Source organism: Myotis daubentonii, chromosome 8, assembly GCF_963259705.1.
Source record: "Myotis daubentonii chromosome 8, mMyoDau2.1, whole genome shotgun sequence".
Lineage (NCBI taxonomy): Eukaryota > Metazoa > Chordata > Mammalia > Chiroptera > Vespertilionidae > Myotis > Myotis daubentonii.
In genome coordinates, this window is record NC_081847.1 from 61807690 (window position 1) to 61824318 (window position 16629).

General features: G+C 43.0%; 1 pseudogene; it reads right to left on the bottom strand.

Annotated features, from left to right (window-relative positions):
- Nucleotides 1-202: 202 nt before the first annotated feature.
- Nucleotides 203-14672, bottom strand: LOC132239074 (G1/S-specific cyclin-E2-like; annotated as a pseudogene).
- Nucleotides 14673-16629: the final 1957 nt, after the last annotated feature.

The following is a 16629-nucleotide window of genomic DNA, read 5'->3' on the forward strand; positions in this document are numbered from 1 at the left end:
GCAGTTTCTTTAAACCGCTAACATAGGAATGAAATAAATCTCCCCAGAGTGCCAATTTTAAGTGATGGATTTAAAAAAAAAAAATCAAAGAATGGCAGTGGAATTTCTGAATTGGCTAGGACAGCCAGCACTATTTTCCTGTAAAACGTTAGTAGTTCATTTTTAGGAAATTCTACCCAATCACCGGTGACTACTTGAATGCCTAGTTAATGTCCTCAGTGTTCCCTGGTGACCTTTCAGCGCCCTTTGGTGGTGTCATAATGCCTTCATTGCACACTGGCGGCAACTGTGCCCCCTTCCTGAAGGTATTTACATAAGTTACTTCACCCAGCATAGCCGGATCATGTGCATGAGTCTGGATACTGCGTCTGTCTTCCATAGAAATCTTCTTAAAAATCTCCAGCTCCCTGGACTCATTGGATGGTGTACTTTTTACTACACCATCCAATCTATACATTCAGAAACGCTGTCCCTCTCCGAACCTGAGGCTTTCTTGAGGACCTCAGTGAGGAAACATTGCCCGAGGCAGTCGCAGCCAGGATTCCGCCCTGGAACTCTAATGAATACTGAGGCAGAAGAACCTTAGGGGCATCTTTAAGAGCATCAGCCTGGAGGAAGAGATTTAGCCAAGAGATGATTGTTACAAGACAAAAGTCCCCATTTTAAGGCCTTTGCTGAGTTTCATCCTTAACATAACCTCTTCCCTGGCAGCACCATCTGTGACATAAGCAAACTCTTGGAGCTTAGGAGCATAGATTTCCTCAAGTTTGGGAGCAATAAATCATGAGGTCATTCCAATGGGTTGAAGCATGTTTTTATTTATATCTCTTTGTGTCAACATAAACCCAACAAAAAGTCTTGCACAGGATAAAACGTTTCCCTGTGAAGTGTGCATACTTCACATACCTCTAAAATCAGCCCAGAACCACGGACCTCACCTGTGGTTCCCAGTCAGAACGCAGAACTTCAAAATGTTTGTTGTGAACGTATTGGGGCTCTTTCTTTAACATGTTGAGCCAAACATCCTTTGAACATCCCCAGCTTAACTCAGGAAAAGGTGAAGGATTAATACAAAGATTTTTAAATCTGTAATTTAAAAATTACAAAAGAAGTCACTTGTCCTATTTCTTTGTGGGTGTTTCAGTGATAATGCAAGGACTGAAAATACAGGTGGGCAACAATTCTTAATCTCATACTGATGCTTCCTGGAGACCTTCTCTTTTATTTTTCTTTTTTTTTTGACATCCTGGGCCGCTCTTCTCATCTTGGCCTGAATTATCTGGGCTTCTTGGGGGGGAATCACTCTGGCTGGGGCTGCTGCTTAGCTTGTAAATGCTGCGTCCTGACATTCTCTTCAGGTGTGTGAAACCTCACCAGACCCGCTACCACTCAGCTCTCCTGATAATTATTTGATTTGCATCTCAGCTCTACAAATCTATAATTTTATTTATTTCTATCTCATTTCCAAGTTACCATGAATACATCATCCTCAAAAGCTAGCCACATAGATTTTATTTTTAAAAAGCTCATATTAGTACAGATTGCGCTCATGTAGCAAAGTTGTGCATCATTTCAGTAACTCACACAGATGTGTATATACATGTATACAGGGTGTCCCAAAAAATGTATACACACTTTAACAGCTGATGGCTCAATTTTGAAAATGAAATGTATTTTACTAAATACTGTGTTTATACATTTTGGGGACACCCTGTATGTATAGATATATGTATAATGTATATATGTGTATAGATACAGATATAATGTGATGTAATATATACTATATTATAATATTGCTATACTTCACAGGTGGCTTAAAGCTATCTTTTATACAAGATATAGATACATCTACATCTTTTTATCTATCATCTTTGTTTAACAGTTCTTTACCTGATGGTAGGCAGAAATATTCCTCCAGGGCTGTGGAATGTGTTCTAAATTTTTAGTTAAGCCCTTACTTGTCCATCAATTCATCTTAGATCAGCTCAATTTTTTTCAGATCCTGAGTTTATAAGCCTCTGCTAATTTGCAGAGTTGTACATGCAATCTTAAATGTGGAAAAGATTAACGGTAGTGAAAGAGAGGTCAGCAACTTTGCTCAGTCCATTACCCAGGGGACGAGGGATGGCAATGTCTCAGGTGTCGGGTCTCTTTAACGAACACCTCTTACCTCTGTGATTTGTTGGAGACAGACAATGGGCTGAGCCTGCACCAGCCAGCATGCTCCAAGGCAGACAAACAGAAGCGCCAACAATGCCTTTATTCACAGCTTCCACACACTAAGTAGGGGGTGAGGACACGCTAAAGGTCAACAGGGGCTGTGGCTATCAAGACAGATGGGCTCAAGTGTCACACTGAAGCCAAAAACTTGTACCTGCTACAACGACAGTAATCAGAGCAGATCGCCATGCTGGCAGGGCCTCCCTGCCCTGAGGAGCTGGGCTCTGCGCTGAGAGAGATGGCTAAGAAACTATGTGCACAATCTCAGCTCCTTGGCTACAGGGGAGGCCATATTTTAAGCAATATTAAAAATATCAAGACAGAGAGGGGTTCATTAGAAAACCAGGAAAATTCTCCTCAAGTAGCCATATTCTCTGAGCAATGTGCCTGGATAAACAGGATTTGGGCTTCCTGGAATGCATGTTCCATTTGTGATGAAAACAGTCAATTAGACTTTTCACAGCACTAACTAATTATTGAGTGTTTGCTGTGAAATATGACCTCTGTGAATTTTCAGGATGTGTATGTGTTTGTAATTTTTGTCTCTTTGATCCATTGCTGTTGCCCAAGTGCCAAGAACAGCACCTTGCCCATAATTGGCACACAGTAAATACTTGTTGATTGATTGTTTCAAGCACTGTTCATAGGTTCTAATACTTTATATATATTATTTCACTTAAATTTCAACAATTAGAATAACACAGATACTGAGTACACCCCAGTGCACAGATGAGAACACTAGTCAGAGAGGAGTAATTTGCTCTAGATCACACATCCATAGGTGAAAGACCCAGAATTCAAACCCCACTGGTCTGCTTGCAGTACATGTACAGTTAATCATATGTACACTAACTCTCATCTCAGAAAGGCAATACTACATATTTATTTTATATTCTCTATATAATAAAAGCCTAATATGCAAATCGACCAAACGGCAGAATGATTGGCACGACTGGTTGCTATGATGCTCACTGACCACCAGGGGGCAGATGCTCAATGCAGGAGCTGCCCTAGCCCGCAGGCCCCAGACCAGCCAAGGCGGGTGCTAGCGCCCCCCACTCCCCCGATTGCCCTGATGGTTGCCCCACAGATTGGTCCTGATCACTGACTAGACCTAGGGACCCTACCCATGCACGAATTTCGTGCACCGGGCCTCTAGTTAAAACATGACTAATCTTATTCTGTTCCACATGGCTCATGATCAGACTGGTTTCCCTGCTTCCAGAATGTTTACTGCAAATGCTCTGATATTTTGGAAATATTACTTTCAGAATGTCAGTTCTCTGCTCCTTTAACTGTCTTTGTCTGAGTCTCCAGCACAGTTCGAATTGATCAATCTGAAGAAGTTAGGCTGTAAAAGACAACTAATGATACACTTCAGGCTGTGACCATATTTCTCATGCTGTGGGGAGCCCTTACTTTTACCTGGATTACCAACTCATACTAATGGAAGATGACTTGCTTTCCTTTCTGAGTCTGTGAATGAATTTGGCTCCGAAGATAGATGCTGTATTGAAACCTCTGGAGAAACAAGTTTCTTCAGTTTACACTTACAAGGGAACTGTGTGGCTTGAGCCATACTCTGTTACAACTAATGAGCCAAAACCCTGCCCTGAAGTGCTCACTCAGAGAAAGGGAGAGAGCTCAGCTTCCTGACTGCTCCCTCCTGAGCCAATGGCCACTCACAATAGCTTTTGTAACACAGACACTTGAATTAGGAGCTGGGCTGAGGCCATACAGGCAGCAGAGTGGTGCTAAAACAATGTGATTACTTTCAGCTATGATAGAATTGGACCATGTGAGCCACAGGTGATAAATTCTATAACGCATTAGTGCTTCTCGATTTTACCCATTTTCCATATGAGAGTATGGTTAGCTTTTTTATTTTTTCTTAAAGAATTATCTTCACATTAAGACTGTCTTTTTAAAAGTTTTATAACTGTCTGATTTGCAGTAAACTTCATTTATGTTCTGGAAATGAGGTTTGGATTTAGAGCAAAATAATCCAGAAGGAAATAGAAGGTAAGGATTATAATCTACCTCCAGGACTTTTTTGAGTAATGGTCAAGATATAGAGAAAGACGAACAGGTTATTTTCTCCCACAAAATTCATGCTCCGCTGGAAACAATATGAACTGGGCAATAACACCAGCAATAACTATTTGTATTTTGGACATGTTCAATGCATAGAGATTAGAGAAGAAAAATGTATTACAATTTAGCAGTTCATAGCCATTAAAATAAAGTATTCTGTCTGAAAGTCGGTCTCAACTATCTCCTCTATCTTATTTCCCATGACTGCCAAAAAATTGAGGAGAGTAATTTAGAAAGTTAAGCTAGAGGAGGACTAACGTTGATTCAAGACCTTATGAAATAAATATTACATGGTCCAGGGACAGAGAATTGTGTCTGTGCTCCAATCAAGATGTCATCATTTGTGTATCAAAGAGAATAGGAACCCTTGTCATTTTGAAAAGTCAATATCAGGTGTGTTTGAGGCACATGAGCAATTTTCTGAGAAGAGAGTTCATAGCTTCATCAGGCTCACGTCAATGGTTATAATACAGTCATGAATCATTGCTCTAACAAGGTGTTGAATTTTTCACACTATGAGAACATGTGCCTGGTGGTCACTTAGCCAGGATGTCTGAATGTGACAGTTAGATTCCACTAGAGTTTCCAAATTCTTCTAGGAAGAGACTCAGACCTGGATCTGAGGTGAATAAGCTATGCAGTGGGCATAGAATAATCTCAAGTGAGACAACATAAGTAAACTTCTCAGGGAATTGTGAAGCACACAGAAGAAAATGATGTTCTCCTCCCAGCACTACCCACGTTCTGCCTGGCCCCAGCAATGGTGACCCATCATCTACTAGATCTTCCAATGCATCTTTCTTTGTCTCTTTCATTACTTAGTTGAGGTCAAAACAACATTATGGTTTGTTTATTTACTTATGTGATATGTCATTTCTGCTCCCCCAAAATATTTGAAGACTCAAAACTTTGTGAAAGCAGCAGTTTCACTGGGTGTTAAGGCACAGGTAGGACAAGGATGGTGGCCATGCTGAAATTACAGACCTCTTTGAAAACCAATAACTGAAAAGTCATGAACCCTTCCCAGAAACAGGCACACTTGTCCCAAGTAGACCAGGGTGGGTTCCGGGATCCTCACAGCTTATATTGTCAGATTAAGAAGCCCTACTCTAGAGCAAGAGTTCTCAACGTTGGCTATTGACTTAGAGGCTGGAAAATGCTTTGTTGTGGGGCTGTCCTGTGAACTGCAGGATATTCAGTGGCATGCCAGCCTCTACTCACTAGATGCCAGTAGCACTTAGTCCCCTCCATTTGTGACAATCAGAACTGCCTCCAGAAATCACCCCTCCCAGCTGGGAACCACTGAAGTAGAAACACCACATTAAAACTATGACATCATCTCCCATGTGGAAGGAAGTTTTCCAAGCCCTCCATGTGACCAGGCCCTCTAGATTCACAAGTGAACACGAGCCCACATTTGTGTGATGTTATTACACTCATGTGCTCACTTAGTGCACAACTACCCAGTGAAATAAGCAGTCACATGTGTGAATCCAGGTCTAAAGCCAATCTGACACCAAAACTGATGCGCTTTTCAGCATGTGTGATAAAGTAATTGGACTATAATTCAAAGAGCTGAGTTCTAGTTAAGGTCTGGCCCTTCATTAAACCTTATATTATCTACGAATCAGCTCGGTGTGGCCTAGCTGGGTGACAGGAAAGATACCTCTACCTGTGTCACAAGAAAGCTACAGGAACAGATGAGAGACTGCTGAGTGACACTTTAAAGACCACTAGTCTATAAGAATTACATGGACATCAGCACTCTAAAATCTTCTTTATGAATAGAATCTTGAAAAATGATTACACTTGGAGAATATTAAAAACGGAAATGGCCCAGGGATTGGCTGTCATACTTGACATTAATTTCCTCTATACGGTCCAGTAGAGCAGACGTATTCAAAATCAGTTATTGGTGTTCCAAAAAGAAGTCTCTCTAAGATGTAATAAAATACGCTAACAATGAATGACTATTTTTTTTTGTCCCTTCCAAAAGCTTTCATTGGATTTTCAGTAAAAGAATAATATTAAATTTGAGTAGAATAAAAGTACTCTGACATGAATCTGTAAAGAATTATAGATGAGTTACATCTCACTTGTGATTAAGAACTGAAGGCTCACATGACTCTGTAAAATGGGTATAAAGGAAGAGGAACTGGTAGTTGAGGATCAACCACTTGTGGCTGAGCATGCCAATGCCATCACCCCATTATAAAGGTGACTGGTTATTCCTCATGAAACCCTTGGGTGAGAGTAAAAAACAATCTCATCTATTGTTAGCTTCCAGGGAAGTGGCACGCAGGGCATAGTAGCAGTCCAGGCATCAGATGTCATCTTCTGGTTCCTTGTCCAAGGGCTATGGTCTCTCCAGAATGATAATTAGAATAATTCTTATTCAATTGCTATTGGGAACCCGTGAGGACAGAAAAATTATGCTCAGCCCCAGAGGTCACTTGCTTGGCTAATTTTCCACTAATTATTTCTTAGTTGCTTTTTTTTTTTCTCAGAAGAGAGGAAAAAAATGTTCTCTACCATGGTTTTATGAAGAATAGTTAGGAGCCTTTACAAATTTCAGTGTTCATAGATGAGGGCACTTACAAAGGGGTCATCACACACAGTACACTGAAAACAGTCACACAGCTCCACAACCACAACTTAATTTTTAAGAAGACAAGACCTTTTGGATGAGTACAGCAGATGAGGGAAGATAAATGACTGGGGTGACAGTAGGTGGACTTGGTCCAGAGGTGGCTGTGAAGCTTTTTAAAATAATAACAAAATAACTCTAGGTGAGGCTAGATTCTGAGGGTTATTGAAATGCTGATGGGGAAAAACTAAAAAGAAACTAGTCTGAGCCCTTATGCAGCCAAAGTCGACTGGGCTGTGGATGTCTCGTATGTGTTGCTACTTATTTAAGACTTAACAATCCAGACTTTGAAGCCAGTCCTTCTATCAGATTAGTTTGAGTGTGTTGTTAGCACCACAGGGGCAGAACAATGGGGTGAGGAGGTGGGGAGGGGAGGTTGAAGGGTTTCCACCTAACAGAATTGATGGTCTTGCTGTCATTTACCACGAAAGAGGCCTATCCCATCCCAGGGCAGAAAATGTGGATTGGAGAAGTAAATACAGGACTAAAAGGAAAATACAAAAGCCCTCATCTCTGGTGTCAGGAGCATTCTGATGTTGTGATGAGGTGAGCGGATGTGTGGGACACTTTAGGTGGTGAGGAGAGGCAGGGAGACTATGACTAGGCAGTGAGGGCAGAGGAAGTTGGAGTCTGGTATAAGTTATTCTCTTAATTTCATTCTCTTCTGTTGTTTTTTAATAAAGCCTGATCAATAGTGTGGAAGGATAATATTCTGAAAAAAATCTTAACTGTTTCCCCCACATCATCTTCTGTTGTATAGACCCTCTACCCATTACATCAGTGATCCCCACTGCTTCAGGGAAGGGCAGACACACCAAGAACAAAGATGTCAACTGAGTGTTTGAATATAGTGTTGTTTTTTTAAACTGACAATCAAGATGCTGAAAGCTGATGATTTCTATTGCAAGAGTTAGGTTTTTAGAGGGAGAGAAGGGTTTGAGAACCCCAAAGGCTGGGATGAGTGAGACAAAACCCATGGTGACATCTTCCCAGTGTTCTCACCCAATAGAAGAAAAAGTTCAAGGATTTGATGGGGAGAAAAGTTCTAGAGGAATCATGACCAGGGCACATATGTTCATGAGTGACCAAGGAAGGTCCCTACTCTCTGAAACCCCTAGCCGAAGCTCCAGGGGAAAAGATAATGTCCAACCCTCTAAGGTGGGCAGGGGCACAGAGGTAGAGCCTGAGAAATCAGCTGGGCAGCTGGTCTGGAAGTAAAGGACCACCCGTTTATCAGCCTACCAAGAAAGGGAGGCGGCTTGTAGAAATGGGAGTAGGGTGTTTTTAGCAGAGAGAAACTGAACATCTACCTCTTCTCTGTGCCAAGTCTCTCCCAAGTCCTGAGTGGTGAGTGAGCACAGTAGATTGTATTATTTGTTCCAAATATTTGTTCCCTTAGAAGCTGCTGCTTCTACCTGGATTCCCTATAATAGCAGGTCATTGAGCAAAGCCACAGAGGATGGATGTGTAATGTGGGAATGAACCTATATTATTGGAAGCCACTGAGATTTTAGGGGAGGGGTTCTTTGTCAAAAGCTATTCGGGGATGCCCATCTAAAAGCATTCCAAGCCCCCGAGAAGGCCAGGGAAGGACTGATGGGCAGGGGGCCTTGAAGAGGCCTTGTGGTTACAGACAGGGCTAAGAGGACACCGGGTGACAGATAAAGCACAAAGCACTGCAGGGACATGGGACATTCAGCAGTAGATGAACATGGTTGAATTCAATGAAAATCAGCAGTAGAGACAATATTGAACTGAGCCAGATAAAGAGAGATAGATGCTCCCTTCCACGAATTCCTAGTTGATTCCTAGATTACCCATGGGGAGAGATAATGAGAAAGGAAAGGAAAACATCCTGAACTATTTGCCCAAAACAGAGCAAGAACTACTTAGTAACATAGTTTATAATTCAATTGGCAATAACAAGTCCTCTGCCATCAGCAGAAATAGGAGCTCAAGAACTAGGTTCAGTTACAGAGAAGTAAAGTTTCATGTTTACACGCTTTGTGACTATGCAGCTCACATCCTCTTGTGTGTGCTGTGCTGTGCAGGATGAACAATGAAGACCCTGGCCCATGGTTAGCAGAGAGAAGCTGAAGAGAAAGAAGTTTGGGTTGAAACAGGACTCCTGAGGGACAGTGGCACCCCTACTGACCACAGATCCAGAGCACCAGGACACAGAAGTGCAGCGGAAGAGAAACTAATGCTTAGAGATCCTAAATAGCATGTTAAAGATCACAAAGGTATTTATCCAGAGCCCAGGCTCAGATCTGCCAGATTCCAAAGCCTGTGTTTTTTCCACTATAGCACATTGCAATGGTTTCCTTGACAGGACATTTTTCTTTCAGAGATACTGTCCAGATCTCATCTGCCTTCTCCCATTACCATTTTCTTCACCAGTTTGCAGATTTAACATCCATTGAAGGGCTCACTACTGATGCTGTCAGAGTGGCCAACTCGCTGCTTCCACGGAGGAGCATGCATGGGGTGGAGCAGTGAGATTTAGCTCCATGCGGAACAGATGTATTGTCTGCTTGGGACCTTCAGCCAATTCTATAGACATATCTTGCAAGAGTCCAGGATCATGAACCCATTTTGTAGATCAAAAATGGACTTTGGGTGTCCCAACCCCCATGGACATTTGGTAGCGTATATAGGGATATCACCAAACTTGGGAGTTATACATCAGTGAATACATGCATTGGGCAATACTTTCTCCTGCAAGAGCAAAAAGACCATCCTAGGTGAGTGTTCGAGTCACTGACACTGAGAGCAAATCGACCCCGTGAAAGCTCTGGGGCACCCTGAGATTCCACCCGTCTGGAGCAAAAGCTCCACATTTGCAGATGCCTGTGGTTTGCCTAATTAGATTTTGACAAACCCTCGGAAACCGTTGAGTGCTTCAGCTGCACCACGCGTGTGGTCTAATGAGGTTTCTGAACCCTCTATTATGAAATTGTCACAGGTTATCTGTCAGAAAGAGGCTGCCTTGTGAATATTGCAGGCTTAAAATTTGGGGGGTGCGCATTTTAATTATAATTTTTTATAATTATAAAAATACTACCAGATCTTAATTATATGCAACAAGTATTTTCTGAGCATTTATTTCAAATGCACGTGAGTTTGCCAGTTTTTCCGCTGAGCGTCCTGAGGGATTGAAAAGTGACAGGTGCTGCTACCCTCATCCTTACTTTGAGAAATAATGGCTTCCTAATAAAAACAGCGATCTTAAAATGAATTAATCAATATTGATTTCCTTTCCTTGTAGAGGGATGAACTACTGTATGCTCTCGTGTTTATCCTTTTGGCACATTATTGTATTGTGATCGTAGTCTTTGCATTCATTCTTCTTATGTGTATTTAATGTAATTACTATCATCCCTTGGTTATTAAGGGATTGATGATCTCATGAGGAAATTATTCTTCGCTTTTGCTGGCAGGTTATTTCTCCTCCTTTCTCTTTCGGGTTCCTGCTGTTGCTAATTATGAGTTCTCTACACCAACTGGAGCATCACCGCAGCATCGCCGTCCTTGCCCAGGTCTAACTAATAACACCCCTGTGGCTGGGGAGCCTCCTGTCACCTGGAGACACCAGGCCGCATCACAGAGCCAGGGTGCTCAGTATCAGAAACTCAGATACACTAGCAGTTGGTGCTTGGAAATAAACTTCTGCAAAGCTTTGTGCTGAGGCCAAACTGCCTAGGGCTGATTGAACCCTGACTACTTACAAAGCCCTCCTTATCCATATTCTCTCTACAGGAATCTCTTGGCCTCTCAGGGTTTCTCTATCCTGCTCTAGGATCAACCCAGCCTGTATGCCAGAGAATCACTAAGTTAAATTATTAATACATGTTCACTGTATAGAATTTGGAAAAGGCAGAAAAATAAACATGCACATACAACAAATGTAATGGCATGACCCAGAGATAACCCCAGTTTTTAATCTCTGCGTACGTGTCAATGTCTATTTTATTTATATCATAATGCTGCTTTATTAACTGATTTTTAAAATTAATGATATCTTACATGCCATGAAACACTATGCCAGATGACTGCTAAGTGATGCATCTTATGACTGTATCATTATATACTTAAATCTTCCTATTTAGGATGATTTCTTTTGTTTATAAATAATGTACAATATAAAAAGATTTCCAAGGATATTTTTGCATATCTTGTTATTTTCTGATAACAAATTTCCAGAATTGGAATTGTTGCATCAAAAAGTAAGTACATTTTAGAGTGAGAGCTCTCTTCTTACCCTGGCTCTACCAGTTGTGCTGCCCATGGCTGGATTTCCCAAGTCCTGTGTTCGTCAGTTCTGATATCAGACCCTCTGAAGCAGAATTACATGCATATTCCTGGTTGTCCCAGCCCCCAACCCCCCTGCCTGGAGCTGCAGCTCAGGGGTCTGCAAACCTAACCCTCTCCACAGACATTGCTCAGGAAAGGGAAAGTCATGGGCCACCATCAGTCTCACAGGGTCAGTAACCCTGTTGTGTTAAACCTGTACTGGGATTTGTTTTAACCAGGCATAATAAGACAGCAGACATGGAAATGGTTGGCATGAAGAAAGATATTTATACTCACAGGTTCCTAGAATCAAGACTCACACCAAGCCACACAGGGCCACCGGGGGAAGCACCAGGGCCCATCAGGAAACAGGAGAGGAGGAAAAAGAGCATGGCCCAAAGCCCTTATTAGGGTTTTCTCAGGCAAAGGGGAAAAGGCAGGGTAGGTACATGGAGTGAATTTAGCTTTGAATAGTGTAAATAATGTTGGTGGGTCCTGAGCTATAGGGTGGTCCTTGGTTGTTTTGTACTTAACCCTGAGTGATTTAGGGAAGAGGGAACACTGGCTTGGTGTATTGTACTGGTGAGAGTTTGATGAAAGAGATAGCTGAGGATATGGACTCTGGATTGCATAGTTTATAACGCAAAGGTGTGCTTGCCGGGGCATTGTTTGCTAGCTCTAGGAATGGGTCAGCCCAGGAAAAGGCATCCCCTCCAGGATCAAGGCCCCAAATGGCAGAGCATAAAGAATAAATTAGAAAACGTGGTCAATACACCCGTGCACACTGAGCCTTATGTCAGAACTCTAAGGCCACTGCCCTACTTCCCCTTTGATTACAACCTCCTTTGGAAATAGGTGTTTAATTAGAATGTTGCCGACCTCTCTAGACGTGCCTACAGCTCCACGCTCCCAGGTTTCCCAGCAACTGGCGCTAGGCCTCAGCTTCTAGTTAGGCCCAGCAAACACTTCAACACCCCGAACAATCCCCAGCTGAGCCTGCCTCCAGCCATGACCCTGCTGAATGTGCCTCTGCATCAGGTCAGCGGAAATCAGGCACCAAAAAGCTAACCCATCCAAACCCAAAACGGGTTTGCTTACTTCCAGTGTCTATGTAGAAAGTTCTAGTGGGGGAGAGGCTGAAATTCTTGGCAAGGTAATATTTATGAATTAGTTGTGATTTTCAAATATCCCTGCATCTGTATCACTTCATTAGCATGGATCAAAAATTCTAATTATGGATTAAATGTTTGTAAAAAGAGGAGAGAAAAACAGTTTTTACCACAATCCCTGTTGTTTCTCTTTTATAGGAAAATCTAAATTGCACCCAAAAAAGAAAAGAAATGGGACTATGAGCTTTCAACATTTCTCCTGCGGCTGGATTACTACATACAATGATTATTTCTATTCATGGTCTACATTGCTTTTGTTGGAGCTGTTATTACTGGAAACAAAAACACAACAGTTCTTTGAAATATTTTCCAGCACATTCTCTAAATAAGTGGGCATCTTCCTATCTCATCTCAATTCCTCCCTAAGAGGTCAGCTAATTTTACCTTTTAAAATAATTGATATTTAAATCCACTTTCTTTAATATTTAGTTACTTGCCAAGAATTGTCAAATCTCTTCTTGAGCACATCAGTAAAAATGTCCTTGCCTGTCCTGTGTCATCCCCACTGGGGAGCCGGGCATCTTCCCCCGGCAGCCCCTGTGTTTCGTTCTGTTGGTGGGCGATGTTTGCTCCTGCCTCACCTGCTCCCTGCAGACGTGTGTGGGAGCTGAATGTTACCTGTGTCATCAGCCTGTGGCCTCTGTGCCCTTCCTCAGCGTGGCAGCCACAAGCCTGTGCGACAGCACAGCAGCAGGGAGGCCCACTCCTCATTAGCCTTCTCAGAGCTGTGAGCTCACCTCCTGCCCAGTGGTGGGCAGGCAGCAGGCAAACGGGCAGCCTGCAACAGCTGGGGCACCTGGCCGGAGTGCCCTTCACTGTTCCATTGCTCTGTTATGTGTGCCAGGCATCCTGGCGTTTCACTAGCGTGGACCACATAGGCACCATTTTCCTTTCTAAGACCCTAGACGTCTATTGCTTGCTCTGTTCCAGCACTGCAGGCCGGGTCGGGCTGGAGCCATCTCCACGCTCCCTCCCACCACACAGCATGTGCACCAGGCCACAAGGAGCAGCAGAGACCACGGTGAGCAGCCTCCTGAAGCTGGGTTCGCTGTAGCAGTGTCCCTGTTGGTGAGCAGCTTCTCTTGTCCCTTTATACACCGGTGAAAAATTCTGGAACAGTAGCTTCCAGAAAGCTTTTCTCTCTGGGGCCCCTGTTCCTGAGGATCATCAGTATTTCTTCTGAGGCCCAGGCAGCACATGGGGCCCTCCTGACCCTCCGGCTCGCTGTGGTCCTTTGGCGGCCATATGAATGTAGATTCCTGTCTATTTCAGCTGTGCTCTCTCTAAAGACTTTTTCTAAAATGTTAAACGCTGAACTCTAGCCAGCATGATGCAGTTTCATTTTGCTTCAACCAGACTCTAAATACTAAAGCTCCTACAAAGACATTCAAACTGTGTTTTAGAAATGAGAGAAATAAATACAAGTTTTGGAACACGTTGCAGGAATGAAGTGGGACACAAAGTCAGCGTGAATAGATTGAAAAATAATACAGACTGGATTCAACCACAGAAAATGGTACCAACATTCCCAGATATGCCATTATTCAGAGTTTCTAAAACAGCACGGAGAGGGCTTTCAGCAGTACATTTTTGCCAAGAGATAAAAGTGAGAGCAGAATTGTATCGTCCATCTGATGTGATAGTCTCTTCCTTTGTTACCTTCTTATTTCCCTGTGCAAACACCAGTAGCACAATGTCAGCTGCTTGTTCCATAATGAAAAATGCTCCTCACGGATGTCAGTTATAAACAGGTCATCAGTCTCCCACTGGGCAAAAGGGGACGGTTCTCCCAAATCTGTACAAGGCTCATTACTCTGTCTGCTCTGAAAGAACCTAGGTGCACAGAGCAGTCTCGGGTACTCATCTGCGGCATGTGGGGAAAGATCCTGCCATGGAGAAGCGGAACACATTTCGTCCAAACAGGGGGTGATAAAATAAGGTGATACTCAGGGGCCCGTGCTCGGGCGGGAAGGAAGGAGAAGGCTCCTCCTGGGAGGTATGTGCAGAAACATTTTGCTTCCTATTCTATGGTTTGAAAGGAAGAGTAAGCAAACACTGGATCACGGAAGGAAGACTTCTTTTCTGGAGCTCACTTGCTTGTCAGCTTTGCCATGCAGACGAATCTTTGTTGTTGGTTTTTGGGGCAACTGAGACGCCAAGGCTGGGACACGTGGCTTCTGCAGGCAGCTTGCAAGGAGGAGGGACTCTCCGGTGCTGTTGCCTCCTGTTAGCACCTTCACAGTCGACATCTTTAACACAATCAGGATGGTGCATATTGTTTTTTGATCTAAAATCCTTATTATTTTATATTTTGTTTGGATGCTGACCAGTTTTCTCACTCCAGGGAAGCAGGGCTGAGGAAGTACATATCCATGCCTCCAGGAAATAGAGCAGGGACTTGAATTTTGGACAAAGGGTTTAAATACCAAAGGGTTTGAAAACCAAAAAAACAAAACACCCCAGACACAGTTTCTAAAACTATGTGGTTGTGATGTTCTTCATGATTGCAGCATATTCCATTTTTTTCCTTCTGTTTATATAATACTAATAATAAACTTATTGGGGGATGGTATCATTTTGTTAGGGCTGGTTTTAAATTATTCAAATTCAACAAGTGATAAATATTTAAGTAATTAGATGAAATTGGTGATATATATTTTGTCAGATGAAAGACATGTGGTTGAGTAAATGTGATTTTCTCTGGGGAATTTAGTGAACTGCTTGGCTTCTAGTTTGGGAAATTACAGTCATTCACATTCTGTGGTGACATTGCTGAGCACAGGTCCCTCTGGCCAAATGCGTTTACCAGGGGCCCAGTCAGTGAGCTGGACTCCAGCCTAGAGCTGGGAAGTGCACACACACTATGGAGAGGGGCAGCTTGGTTTGGCTGAGCACTGAGACTCCATCAGGGGACTGGAGGCAGGGCTCAAGTGTGACCAATGAACATGTGCAGCAAGAGTTAAAGAGTTGCTTTATATGTCAATTATACCTCAATAAAAATTTTAGCAGAATATATTGATAGGAATATGTAAAGAATAAATGATGTTTGACTTACAAGAATGAACATCTAAAAGCTGGTGGAAAAGTTCTTAAGCTCACAGAAATCAAACTGAATCATCTAATTGTTTATTTGAAAATATAACCATATGAACATAGTTGGTTATAATTTTTTAAGTATATTTTTATTGATTTCAGAGAGGAAGGAAGAGGGAGGGAGAGAGAGAGATAGAAACATCAATGGTGAGGAGAACCAAGATGGCGGCATAAGGTATAAACCTGTGCATGCTGCCTCCCACAACAACATTGAAACTACAACTATAAGACAAAAGAGCTATCATCCAGAACCATGGGAAAGCTGGCTGAGTGGAAGTTCAACAACTAGAAGGAAAGAAAGAAGCGCATTCAGACTGAGTAGGAGGTGCAGAGGCGCCAAGAACAGAGGTACAAAGGCGCGCGTGAGGCAGGCTGGGCTGCACCTGGGTGCGTGGTTTTTTTCAATCAGAAGGGGATACAAGCTCTCAAATGCACTGAGCTCATTTAAGGCGAGATTCTGAGGTCCCAGACTCCTACAGGGAGAAACTGGACTGTCTTGCAGCGAGTCGGAAAGCAAGGGTGGCCTTCTCGCAGAGCTGCTTGCGGGATCATTGTTGCTGTGGGGGCGCAGCACTCTGGGACGCAGCGACGTGGAGTTGGAGTCGTGGAGATGAGAGGAGTTGAGGAGATGCTGATGACTACCATTGCTGTTTGCTACATCCTGGTGATTCTCTGAGACCCCGCCCCACTCAATTTACATCCCCACCCAAGCTGTGCCAGTAGCGCAAAGGAATCACCAGTGCTTTTGCAGCCTAACCCAACAAACTGCAGCTGGGTCAGAGAGCTCCAAAACTTCCAAATCCCAAACAAAGAGGAGAAATCTGTTGATATCACTGTAGCTCCTTCTGGGTGGTTGACTTGGAGATCCAGGAGCCAGGGTACCCCTGATCAGATACCAGATTTCAACTCCTCAGATCCATAAGGGACACACTCAAGAAGCAGACTCAGTGAGCACCAAAGCCCCACTGAAGCAAGTCCTGCCCCATAAGGGTGTCTCCAGCAAAGCAGCTCTTCCACTATAGACACAACAGGTCTTCGCAGTCAGCCAAAAATGCGGAGACAAAGAAACATGTCACAAATTAAAGAAATGGAGGAAAGCAAACTAATGGAGGA